The sequence below is a fragment of the Dermochelys coriacea genome, chromosome 6 (assembly GCF_009764565.3).
Source record: "Dermochelys coriacea isolate rDerCor1 chromosome 6, rDerCor1.pri.v4, whole genome shotgun sequence".
NCBI classification, from domain to species: Eukaryota; Metazoa; Chordata; order Testudines; family Dermochelyidae; genus Dermochelys; species Dermochelys coriacea.
This window is the reverse complement of record NC_050073.1, coordinates 6,205,413-6,219,091: the sequence shown is the minus strand read 5'-3', so window position 1 is coordinate 6,219,091 and position 13,679 is coordinate 6,205,413. Positions and strand designations below refer to the sequence as shown.

The 13,679-nt window shown below is 50.1% G+C and overlaps 1 pseudogene; it reads left to right on the top strand.

Annotated features, from left to right (window-relative positions):
• LOC119856890 overlaps nucleotides 1-13,679 on the top strand; it is a 65,834-nt pseudogene that overhangs the window by 34,703 nt on the left and 17,452 nt on the right.

The following is a 13,679-nucleotide window of genomic DNA, read 5'->3' as shown; positions in this document are numbered from 1 at the left end:
TCTGCGCCTAAAAATTCTGCAAACAATATTTTAAAATTCTGCATATTTAATTTGTCAAAATAATACAATATAATCACACTGGTTTCAGAGTAGCAGCTGTGTTAGTCTGTATCTGCAAAAAGAAAAGGACTTGTGGCACCTTAGAGACTAACAAATTTATTTGAGCATAAGCTTTCGTGAGCTACAGCCCACTTCGTCAGATGCATGAACACTAGTTTCAGTTATTTTGGTAATTTATTTCAAAATTCCTGTCAGCAAGTATGTCTGTAACAATGCAGAGAACAAAAAAGATTCAGAAGGTGTTTTTTGACAAATAAGATTCTTTACTAGGCATAATGACAGGTTTCAGAGTAGCAGCCGTGTTAGTCTGTATTCGCAAAAAGAAAAGGAGGACTTGTGGCACCTTAGAGACTAACAAATTTATTAGAAAAAAGTTTTTCCGCCAAATGCATCCCATGAAGTGAGCTGTAGCTCACGAAAGCTTATGCTCTAATAAATTTGTTAGTCTCTAATGTGCCACAAGTACTCCTTTTCTTTTTACTAGGCATATTAACACAGAACTTTGAGTAAGAATTCATGTAAACTATAATACAGAAACCTATTTCCTGCACCCCTCAGGAGCAGTACAAAGGCTTGGGGGAGTCAGGGGTAACAGAGGAGCTGATAGAGAGGGAAGTAATTGCTGGAAGTAGCCTGGGAGTGAAGCAGGAGGGTTGTGGGTGGGAGAAGTTTGTAACAGATTTTTTTTGGGGGGAGGGGATTGTTAGAGAGTTGGGGAGCCTTCCCCATGCTTCCCTGGCTGACTCCCTAGCCTCTCCCATTCAGTTAGGCACATCTGCCCCATCCCTGTGTGACCCTGCACCCCCACTCAGCCACCCCTGCCCCTATGCAGTCCCTGTCCCTGTGTGGTCCTGCACCCCCACTCCCACTTAGACCCTCACCCCAGTCTTCCCCCCCCACCAGCCCTTCTGAACCCCAGCCTATGTGATCCCCGCAGCAGTCCTATGTACCCTGCTCTGTCTGTTCTCCTCCCCCCCCCATATTGCATGCTTCCTCACTTGGCCCTTTGGGCAGTTTGCTGTGAGGAATGCCACTTCTCCTACAGCTCTGAGCTGGCTGCCCTCTATTCTGGCGCCATAACAGCTCCTGGTGGGAGAAAGGTGTAACTGCAGCACCTTGCGGGCAAAATGTATTTTCTGCCAATGGAAAAAAAAATCTGCTGGGGACATGAATTCTGCACCTGTGCAGTGGTGCACAATTTCCCCAGGCCTGTACAGGAGACCACATTCAGCCTGAGCTCCTGTATAACACAGACCAAAGAAGTTCCCTGAGTTAATGCCTGTTTGAACTACAGCAGAACTTTCGTTCTTTTTTTTTTTTTTTTTAATCCAGTCTTGATTTTAAAATTGCCAGAGATGAAGAATCCACCAGGATGCTTCAGAAGTTATGAATTGTACATGCATGGTTAAAAGTAGGGGAGGAAGTTTGGTTTTTATTTTACCATGTGCCTGTGAAGAAGAGCTTTAAGTTGCCATCTCTTCCCCTCCCCTCCCCCCCCCGACAGCTCACGCTGCAGTGAAGAGATGAATTCTCTGTTGTAAAAACAGCTCATGCACACAGCGAAATGGTTGTGGATGTTCTCAGAGGAGAGTCAAACAGCACAATGCCTCTTGCAGGGGAGCAGCCATTGCACCAGATGTTTTCTGTGCTAAGGTGGGCTGAAGGCAGCAGTAACCAGCTGCATAGTGTGGGCTTCATCTTCCTTGGACAGTGGCTGCTTTTTCCCTTCCATGAGAGTCTGTCTGATGCTTTGATTGCTCCACCGCTTACACAATAGGTCTTTGATTGGATTGACACAGTCCACTCTGACCTTGGGGCTGGAGAAGTTAAAAACCCCTCACAACATTTGGGGTAGGAGGCTTGTTTGATTTGGTTGTACTTGAAATATATTATTCTATTGAAGTACTTAAAGATGGGGGCCAGCTGTACATCGCAAAGTGCTTTACAAAGCCACGTAGTGCCTCAATCCCCATTATGCAAATGGGGAAACCAAGGCAGAGAGAGCCTCACCCAAGGTCAGTCAACAGGCCAGCAGCAGAGCTGGGAATGGAACTCCGGTCTCCCGGATCCCAGCCCATAGCTCAGCCCTCTAAACCATACTACCTTTAAAAACAGCTCTTCCGTGTGTAATGTCTTGCCATGCCTTTAAATGAAAACACTGGGCTTCACACACCCCTTCATACAGCATGAAAGAGTAACAGTCTCCACAACCCTCCTAATGTCACTGCCAAACTGGGCAAGGAGAGATCTGACCACCCGGGAACACCCCAGCTTTTAATGAGATGAAAGGAGGGGCCTGTTCTGCAGTATGTACTTATTGTATGACTGGTAGGGTTGCCACCTGTCCAGGTTTTGGCTTTTGTGTCCGGGTGCCATTTAGGATTTCTGGTTTTGGGGATCTGGCAACCCTAAATGGTGCTCAAATCAAAAGTCCGGTTACAGGGCGGGAGGAGGCAGCAGTGCTGAGCGAAGATAAAGGAGCTGAGGTAGGCGTACCAGAAGACAAGGGAGGCAAATCGTCACTCTGGTCCCGCGCTGAAGACCTACCTCTTCTATCAGGAGCTGGATGCTACCCTTGGTGGTGACCTCACGTCCACCGCCAAGAGCCCTGTGGATACTTTGGCAGGACTGCAAGCGGTGGACAGGGGACTCAAGCCCGAGAACGGAGTCCTGGACAAACATCAAGCTGGAGAACGTTGTGGAGTCGGGGGTAGGGTCAGCCAGTGGCACGGCAAGTCAGGAATTCTCCACTCCAGAGGGGTCTAGCCGGTCTCAGCAGTCTGTTTGTGGCCCACAAGATACGGGAGAGGAGAACCGTAGTAAATGTTCATTTTGGAGCTCATGCCACTCAGTTGTATGAGGTAGACCTGTTCTTTCCTATGTATATTGTGGCAGTGGGTGAAGGGGTAGAGAAATAAAAGAAAAAAAAAAAACCAAAAGCCTGCACACACAGCCCCAGTCACAAACCCCTCCCAGCCCTACTTTCCGAAACGAATAAGCATTCATTCAAGCCAACTTATGAACCACCATAAGCGTACGTTCAAATTAGTTTTATAGATGTCACCCACTCACATACACATTCATGTTTTTCAGCATTATTTTATACAGAATATGCACACAGCCTAGCTTAAAAGAAATCTAACGGTGTTCGATTGTTCAATACGCCCCATGTAGACAAAATGTAGGGCTAGTTTACACTATTTTATGTTAGAGTTGATTGCACTTTTTACCAGAGCTATAAATGTTTTCTGACCTCTCTACACACATAAAGACACATAACACTTTAACATCCACCCTTCCCTCCTTTTTCTCAAAACAATTAAGCATACACTCAAACCAAACTGCATATTATTTTATAGATAAGCTACTTCAAGCATATGTTTAAGTTAGTTTTATTGACAGTTAAGTCTCTCAGAACATCATACTTGTATTCAGCAGTATTTTATACAAAACACACAGAGCCTAATGTCAGGTAAATCTAACAATGTAAAGTTGGACAATACACCCATATATGAGACAAATGCAGAGCTGGATATTGACTTATTTGGCACATTTAGCAAAATACTAAAAAAAGAAATAAGAAAATCATGAAACAGGTCTGGCAGAAGCAAAAAGCCCTAGAAACATCTGCATTTTGCCTCTTTCCTGCACTGATCTCTGGACTATGGACTTATAAGGAGCGTTCTAACCTATGGACTCGGGACCTTCCATTCTTTTGGATGCCATCAGAGACTTAACAAACCAACAGTTTATTCCATCACTTTTTCAAACCGGACACAAGCACTTTGCAATGTGTGTATGTATTTGATTCCTTTAACAGTTTTTGCCCTCACCTCTTTCTTTTCGCTTATACATAAACCTTTAGATCAGGGGTCTCAAACACATGGCTTTCGATCAGGGGTCTCAAACACGCAGTTCCCCGTTCCTAGCCAATGGGAGCTTCGGGGGAGGTACCTGGAGAAGCAGCCAGGGCAACACACAGACCCCTGTGCCTCCCCTCCCCCAGGTTCTGTCCGCTTCCCGGAGCGGCGCAGGGGCAGGGCAGGCAGGCAGGAAGGGAGCCTGCCCTGCCCCTGGTGCGCGCCGGGCCAGAGCCTGCCCCCCAAAACCCCTCCTGCAGCCGAACCCCCTGCCCTGAACCCCCTCCCGCACCCTGACCCCCTGCCCTGAGCCCCCTGCTGCACCCTACACCCCTCCTGCACCCTGAACCCCCTGCTGCACCCCGTACCCTTCCTGCACCTCAACTCCCTGCCCTGAGCCCCCACCACACCCCACCTGCACCGCCTGTGGGCAGGGAGGGGGCGGAGTTGGGGTGGGGATTTCAGGGAAGGGGTTGGAATGGGAGCAGGGAAGAGGTGGGACAGGGGCAGGGCCTCATGGAAAGGGTGGAGTGGGTGGGGCTGGGGCAGCGGGTGGGGGGTGTCAATGATGTGGCCCTCAGGCCAAGGTACTAGTCCTCATGTGGCCCTCGTGGTCATTTGAGTTTGAGACCCCTGCTGTAGATGTTAGATTCCAAAAGATTGGCAACAGCGATTATTGGGCAAGACCTGAGCTGTATATTAACCTGGGTGTGTGGCTGGGCCTTTGGGATCAGAAGAACTCCTTGTTTGTTGAAATTGGTTTCGATAACCACTCATCATTAAGTCTAGTGTGTGGGTGGTGAAACAAGGACTGGGATACTAAGGCGGCTGCATTTCTGACTATTAGCCACTGTGGTGAGACAGGAGTTTATTTTTGTTGCTGGTTTGGTATATCCTATGGAAGAATAATCAGCAATTTTGGTGTGGGTCTGCCCTATTTCTCAGCAGTTAGTCCTGAATCTGGTATTCTCCGGTGTTACTCCTGAGCGACACTAGCGCAGGATGATTATCCCCCCATCCACTACTGCGGGATTCTTACACCAACCGCTACAGCCTCTGGGGCTGGAAACAGGACACTGGAGCGGACACACCTCTGCTCTGATCCCGTCTGGCAATTCCCTATGACCAAAGGTCGCAGAGGCAGCAAGTGGCAGAGCTAGGAGTAGACACCGGGAGATCTGTAGCCACAAGCCCAGCCTCACTCCCTCATTCAAGGCTCCCAGTGCCCCTTGGCAGGGCTGTCCCTAGCTATTCTGGGGCCCTATGCAGCCCTGGCACGCCTCAGTGGGAGGGGCAGGGCTGACCCCAAGCCTCAGCAGGGTGGGGCAGGGAGGACCCACCCCCCAGCACTCACTGGCTATGTGGCTGGGGCCAGGCCGCTGCACTTCCCGCTGCCAGTGAGTGCAGGCCCTACCCTGCTGCCATCCTCAGGGGAGTGGGGGCAGAGCAGGGGTGAGGAAGGGGCAGGGTGGGGCGGAGCAGGGCAGGGGCTTTGGCAAAGGGGTGGAGTGGGGGCGGGGCTGGGTCAGAGCGGGGGCGGGAAGGGGGGGTCATGGGGAAGAGGCAGGGCAGGGGCTGGAGCAACGTGTAGTTGTGCAGGACACCAGGAAATTTGCCCTATGCAGCTGCATACTTTGCGTACAGGTAAGGACGGCCCTGCCCCTCGGCATGGCCCAGACAATGCAGCAAGGCTGCCGCTCATGAGCCCCTCTGCCCTGTGAGCTGGGCTGCCCGGATGCGGCTATGTACTCCTCCCTCAATGGCCATCTCAATGGTGCTTTGGGCATGCTCTTGCTCCAGCACTGCTCGATGTTGTTGGCCAGGTTGGTGTCGAGATCAGGGTTGGGTGGATCCCATCTCTGCAGGAGGCATCACAAGAAGACATGGCTGAGATCCCATTTCAGGGTAGTCCTGTCTTCCAGCCCCCACTACTTTAACCCACTAGCCTCCACTCCTCTCCAAGAGCCAGGGATAGAACCCAGGTGTCCTGACTCTGAGACCCCCCCTGCTCTAACCCACTATCCCGCTTACAGAGCTGGGGATGGGACCGGGTATTCTGAGGCCCCTGGTGACCCGCCCTGCCCCAAACCACCTGTCCCAAGGCTCTTCCCCTCTTCAGCCACTGTTAGCTGTTACCTTAGACTACCTGAACCACAGGGACTGGACTTCCCCTCTCTTGTGCGAAGCAGCTGCTAGACAGAGGAGGGGGGGGCAGAGACCCAGCCACCTTAGGGGAGGTGCTGTGGAACAGAGGAAAGGGCCAGTCGAGGAAGGATGAGAATGGGAGACACTACCCCATAGACCAGCATCCTCTTCATCAGCGAGGGACGGTGCTGGCCTTGGGTTAATAGAGGTTAGGGGGTATTGGGGTTAGGGGCAACAGGGTCCTGTAACACATGCACACTACAGCCATAGGCTCTAGCATCTCAAGTGAGGTTTTTACCCATGAAAGCTTATGCTCAAATAAATCTGGTAGTCTTTAAGGCGCCACTAGACTCCTTGTTTTTGTGGATACAGACTAACACGGCGACCCCTTGATACTTAAAGCCAGAGTGTGATCTGTAAAACACATCTGTCATAAATATAAAGGAAAGGGTAACCACCTTTCTGTATACAGTGCTATAAAATCCCTCCTGGCCAGAAGCAAAACCCTTTCACCTGTAAAGGGTTAAGAAGCTATGGTAACCCTGCTGGTACCTGACCCAAAATGACCAATGAGACGAAAAGATACTTTAAAATCTGGAGCGGGGGAACAAAGGGTTTGGTCTGTCTGTGTGATGCTTTTGCCGGGAACAGATCAGGAATGCAGACTTACAACTCCTGTAAAGGTAGTAAGTAATCTAGCTAGAAATGCGTTAGATTTCCTTTTGTTTAGTGGCTGGTAAAATAAGCTGTGCTGGAGGGAATGTATATTCCTGGTTTTGTGTCTTTTTGTAACTTAAGGTTTTGCCTAGAGGGATTCTCTGTGTTTTGAATCTGATCACCCTGTAAGGTATTTACCATCCTGATTTTACAGAGGTGATTCTTTTACCTTTTCTTTAATTAAAATTCTTCTTTTAAGAACGTGATTGATTTTTCGTTGTTCTTAAGATCCAATGGTTTGGGCCTGTTTACACCTGTATTAGTTGGTGAGGATTCTTATCAAGCCTTCCCCAGGAAAGGGGGTGTAGGGCTTGAAGGGACATTTTGGGGGAAGACATCTCCAAGTGGGCTCTTTCCCTGTTCTTTGTTTAAAACGCTTGGTGGTGGCAGCATACGGTTTGAGGACAAGGCAAAGTTTGTACCTTCAGGAAGTTTTTAACCTAAGCTGGTAAGAATAAGCTTAGGGGGTCTTTCATACAGGTCCCCACATCTGTACCCTAGAGTTCAGAGTGGGGAAGGAACCTTGACAACATCACACAGCCTTCCTGCAACACTCATACCTACACACCCTGGTGTGTGATCTCCTGTAACACACACACCAACATCACACAACCGAGCAACAAACACAATCTTACCCATCCCTTACTGTGACACATGCTGCACAGCCTGGCCTGGGCCCTCTTGTATGCACTAGTCCCCGCCCCCATCCCAGAGCCGGGGGCGGACCCAGGAGTCCGGGCTCCCAACCCCAGCCCTAGCCAGTTCCCCAAGGTGCAGCGGGGCCCCACTCCCAGCCCAGGCACCACGTGCAGCGAGCGCCCTAGCGGCCAGACTCAGGACCCAAGCATCCGGGGGGGCTCGGCCGGAAGGTCCCTGCGCTGGGGCCTTCCCTGGCTGTTGGAGCTGGCAGCGTACGCGCAGGACCCTTGAGCCAGGGGCAGGCAGGAAGCAGCAGGGCTGGAGCTCCCAGCGAGCGGGGCCAAGGGAGGAGCCTTCCCAGACCAGCCTGGACAATGCGCAGGGCAGTCCCTGGCTGCAGCCCCAGGGCGGGGAGTGGGTGAGAGGCGGCCCCGGGGAGGCACCAGCCGCAGGGTAGGAAGTCGCTGCCGGGGCCAGAGCCGAGCCTGGCAATGGCAGCAGCTGGGCCAGCGCAGGTAGGACGCGGGGCGGAGACTCCCCGGCCGGGCACTGGCTGCTCCTGGCTGGGGGCCGAGGGGGTCCGGGACCCAGGTCACTCCCGCGCTAGTGACCCCGGGGCTGGGAGCAGCTCAGCGCGGCCAGGCAGGGCCCGGGTCCCGTTTTGCACCAGCGCAGCCTGGGGTCTCAGAGGCTGCAGCAGCCGGAGCGCTGGGGCCGGGGAGCAGCTTTGGGGCCCTGGGACCCGCCCACAAAGCCGGGAGCGTCCCTGGGGCTAGAGAGGGGAAGGCCCTGGCCGGGGCGGACATGCGGAGCCAGGTGTGACCACTTTACCCCCGAGATGCCTGAGCCAGGGGCGGGAGCTGTGCTGAGCGGAGGCCTGGGGCAGAGGTGGGGACTCCGGCCGGGGAGGCGGTGGGGAAGGAGCCTGTTCCCTGCACTGGGATTCAGGACCTTCCCAGAGCCCCACCCCAGAGCCAAAGGCGACTCCTGTTCCCTGCCAGTAGGGCTCCAAGGTCCCTGGGAGCGCTGGGAGTGGAAGTCTCCCTGGGTCACAGCTGCTGGGCTTGCAGCTCACGTTTGAGGACGTGGCTCTGTATTTCACCCGGGAGGAGTGGGAGCTCTTATCCCGGCCAGAGAAGCAGCTGTACCGGGACCAGATGCTGAGGAATTACAGGGCCCTCGTTTCCCTGGGTAAATACCAACTTCCCATCTTTTACTCACTCCTGTGAAATGTGTGTGGTCCCTTGACGCCTCAGCTGCCATGTGTCTCCCAGCAGCCCAGTGGTGGCAAATGTCAGCCCCTTTCAGGTTGGCTTCCTGTTGAAGGAGAAGTCAGGGCTACAGAGCCTGAGGCTAATCTTAGTGTAACTTGTTTACTTGGATTACATACCTCAGTCCTGGCACAGGGGTGGTTGTAAACAGCACATGAGCAAATAAGGGAGAGAGAAAACTCTTCTGCTTGTAACACCTCCTCAGCTCCCCAGAAAGAATTAACATCATAAATTCAACAAGCGCACAGTTGAACAATGCTGCATCCTAAGCAAAAGAACTGATAGGTCTGTGTAACAGTGACACCTGCCTTGACTCAACCCCCAAAGCAAATTGAGAAGGGTCATAGACGTTGCTGCTTCAGAGTGTGAACTGAACTTGCCTGGTGGGAGATGGGAAGAAATCTCCTCTAAGGAAGGTTTATTTCTTTATTCTCCTGCTTGGGATCTCCTGCGCTTTCCTCTGAAGCAGTGTCTGAGACTGGGGCCTCGTTGCGCTGAGTGCTGCGCAGACACACCCTGACTGAGATCGGGGCCCTGTTGTGCTGGGCTGCACCAACATATAAATGAGTCCCTACCCCCAAAATGTTAGTACTAAAACTGATTCATTCCCCCAAACAGGCTATTCAGGAACACACCAGATTTAATCCACCAGATCGAGGTAGGGGAGGCAGAGCTCTGGATCCTGAATGCCGAGGACTCCAGAGAAAGCCCCAGGCCTGAGAACCCCTCCTCAGGTGAATCATAATAATCCAATCCCTTCTGATTTACTCACTTGCTAGCGGATGGCTCCTTAATGCGGAAGGCAAAGGCAGAGTGAGATTCACTGCCTGGGAACTGAAGGGGACAAATGGAGGCTGGGAATAGGGACCAATATTTATTTTGGAGGGGAAGGAGTTACTGGGCTGGAGGCAGGAATCACTATGGGAGTTTCTCTGGCTGGGATAGGCAGGAAGCCAGGCTGGATGGGCACAATAGCCTGTCTGGTCTTGATATCTATGAATCATAGTTCTCCCCCAGCACCTTGCAATGGAGGGAAAAAAGGGACACGTGAGATGGAGTCTCTCCCTGGCTTACAGATAATCCGTCCTGCACTAACACAAGTGTGAACTCAGGGGAATGCAGTGCTGCAGCGTATGTGCCCTGCAAGATATCACTCGTGAAGGGAAGCAACACTGCTCTTGGCAGCAGAATCTGGGCAATATGGGAGAGGATTTGGAAATTCTCCATGGGGAGGGGAAATGGGGAAACCCGGTGGGACGATGCGTCTGACTGGAATTTTCGTGTCGCTGGTTACAACCCACTGAGGTAGGGGAAAGAGGGTAAAAAAAGTGGTGAGCAGGGTGGCACTTTCCATTAGACCAGCAGTTCTCAAACTGTGTCAGGACCCCAAAGTGGGTTGCAACCCCATTTTAATGGGGTCACCAGGGCTGGCTTAGACTTGCTGGGGCCTGGGGCCAAAGCTGAAGCCCGAGCCCTCTTTTATGTTCTTGGTTTTTGAGAACCCCAGGACCTCGAATGGATAGGGATCAATCTGCTAACTAACACAGCCCAGCAGATGAACCGTTGCGGGGCTGGCACAGTTCACTGAATCTAAACCAGAGAGCAGGAAATGTTTCTCCTTTTGCACATGTCTGTGACTTGTGGGAAGAAATTAGTTTAGCACGCGGGACTTCCTAGTGGGAGACAGACAGGGGAAGTCTCACGTAGCCAGGAGTAAATCGTCCTTGGAGATTTTGAAGAATTATAGATATTTTTCTAATACAAAGTTTTGTACCCAACTAGGGGTGACTCTATTGTGGGCCTCCTTGTGGTGGAGAAAGATGAACTGATCACTGGACTGGATGTCCGTGGTTGCTCTGGGGCCAATGATCATGACTTGACTATTCAGTAAGGACCAGTAAGAAGGTTTTGGAACAAATTGATAAATTAAACAGCAATAAGTCACCAGAACCAGATGGTATTCACCCAAGAGTTCTGAAGAAACTCAAATATGAAATTGCAGTGCTACTAACTAAATGTGGTATGTAACCTGTCCTTTAAATCAGCTTCCGTACCATATGCCCGGAGGATAGCTAATATGACACCAATGTAGAAAAAGGGCTACAGAGATGCTCCTGGCAATTACAGGTCACTAAGGCTAACGTCAGTACCAGGCAAATTGGGTGAAATTATAGTAAAGAACACAATTATTAGTCACATAGATAAACACAATTTGTTGGGGAAGAGTGAACATGGTTTTTGTAAAGGGAAATCATGCCTCACGAACCTACTAGAATTATTTGAGGGAGTCAACAAGCAGGTGAATAAAAGTGATCCCGTGGATATAGTATACTTAGATTTTCAGAAAACCTTTGACATGGTCCCTCCCCAAAGGCTCTGAAGCAAAATGGGGTAAGATGGAAGGTCCTCTTTGGGATAGGGGACTGGTTCAAAGGCAAGAAAGAAAGGATCTGACTAAGTTTTCAGAATGGAGAGAGGTAATTAGTGGTGTCCCCCTGGGGACTGTACTGGGGGGACCAGTACTGTTCAACATACTCCTAAGTGATCTGGAAAAAGGGGTAAACAGTGAGGTGGTAACATTTGCAGATGATACAAACCAATTCAGGTTAGTGAAGTCCAAAAGAGAGTGCAAAGTGTGACAAAGGGATCTCACCAAACGGAGCGACCGGGCAACAAAAAGGCAGATGAAATTCAGTGTTGATAAATGCAAAGTAATGCACATTGAAAAACATGATTCCAACTCTACATCTAAAATGGTGGTGTCTAAATTAGCTCTTACAGCTTCAGAAAGAGATCTTGGAGTCATTGTGGATAGTTTTCTGAAAACGTCCACTCAATATCCAGCGGCAGTCAAAAAAGTGAACAAAATGTTGGGAAGTGTTTAGGAAAGGGATAGATAGCAAGACAGAAATGTAATATTGCCTCTCTGTAAATCCATGGTATGCCCACATCTTGAATACTGGAGCTGGTCCCCCCCATCTCAAAAAGATATATTGGAATTGGAAAAGGTACAGAAAAGGGCAACCAAAATGATTAGGGGTATGGAACAGCTTCTGTATGAGGTGAGATTAATAAGACCGGGGGGAGTTTTCAGCTTGGAAAAGAGAAGACTAAGGAGGGATAGGCTAGAGGGCTATAAAATGATGACGGCTATGGAGAACGTAAATAAGGAAGAGTTATTTACTTCTTCTCATAACACAAGAACTAGGGGTCACCAAATGAAATGAATAGGCAGCAGTTTTAAAACAAAGAAAAGGAAGTATTTCTTCACACAACACACAGTCAACCTGGGGAAACTCTTTGCCAGAGGATGTTGTGAGGGCCCAAGACTATAACAGGCTTCAACAAAGAACTAGATAAGTTCATGGAGGATAGGTCCATCGTTGGCTATTAGCCAGGACGGGCAGAGATACAAAACCATGTTTTTGAAGTGTCCCTAGCCTCTGTTGGCTGGAAGCTGGGAATTGGCAACAGGGTGTGTGTATTGGGGTCACCCTGCACTAATAACCAAGGCTGTGAAAGCCAGAGTGTGAGCAGAGCATGGCTGGCAGGCAGCAGCTACACACAGACACTTGAGGTAAGGCCGGAATGCTGGAGGCTGTTTGTGAGTGGGCTGGGTTGGGAGCTACAGCAGCAAAACTAGTCTGGATTCTCACTAGTCTGGATTAGTCTCACTAGTCTGGATTACACCCTGGATAGCCTGGATGTGTGATAGCCTCGTTGTCTCATTGGACAATGAGAATGGACACAACTCATATTCTGGTTGGACGTTCCAAGATTCTGCCATGAGTACAGGTCGTTTCCTGATTGGCCCAGGTCAGCTTTTCCCAACAGCATAACCAGGCTGCGCGATCCAGCAGAAATGGTATAAAATGTCCCATATTGTTCGGCATGTCGCTTCCTCAAGTCAAAATGTCTGCATGAAGGAGACGTGAGTGGGACCAGCATCGCCTGGCCATAGAGAACACCGCCTGCTGGGTAACAGCTTTAGTCTGGTTGCTGGAAAGCACCCTACTAACTCCATCTTTTAAAGTCAGGTGTTGGTCGACCGCTGAGAAATACACCCAGAGAATAGGCATATGGATGTCACAGCACCTTGAGTGAATCACCGGAATGAACTCCCTCTCCGTCTCTAGAACCAGGCCCTGCAACGGTGAAGCTGAGCTAGAGAAGTCACCTGCATGCCAGCTCCAATGGATATGTAGAAAAAATCATTTTGCTATATATCGATTAATGAACCACATTTACATACGGATTAATGAATTGACAACGTGATTGTGTTAAGCGAACTGCTTCATATCTGAGTTAACCACCCTCTGGGCGACTGAAATGGGCAGGAGGGGCGCACAATGTAAAGGTTCTGGTGCTCGGCTGCAGGTTCAGGGCAGGTACTCAGGTGACAAAGGAGTTTTGATTTCTAGACCTACTTTTGATGTCATTGTGTTGGGTTGCCCCCGCCACCCCAGATGCCACCTGATATACTGGGGTACCACTGAGCCCATCTGTTCCACCAGCCTGGGCTCCCTTACCCTGTCCTGCTGAGCCAGGCCCTCAAGCCTTCTTCAGTGCGCACATAGGTAGGGCCACACCCAGCTGCAGAAGGACACCGACACTGAAATCAGCTCTGCATGGGAAGGCTTCAACTAAGGAATTGCTCAGCACTCAAGAGCACAACCTCTCTGGAGTGGAAACCCAAAATTATATCGTCTTGCACTGCACAGAGAACTAGACGGCATAAACTCATGAAATTCACCCCCTTCCTCAGTGTGGAGGAAGATATGCACAGCTTTTGCCCCCCAGTTATAAATTTCAGAAACTGGTTTTAGCGAAAACAAAACCAAGTTTATTAACTACAAAAGATCGATTTTAGTGATTATAAGAGATAGCAAACAGATCAAAACAGATTACCTATCAACTAAAACAAACATGCAAGATAAACTCAATATGCTAAAGAAACTAGTTATCAGCATCAATTTCTCACAGCATC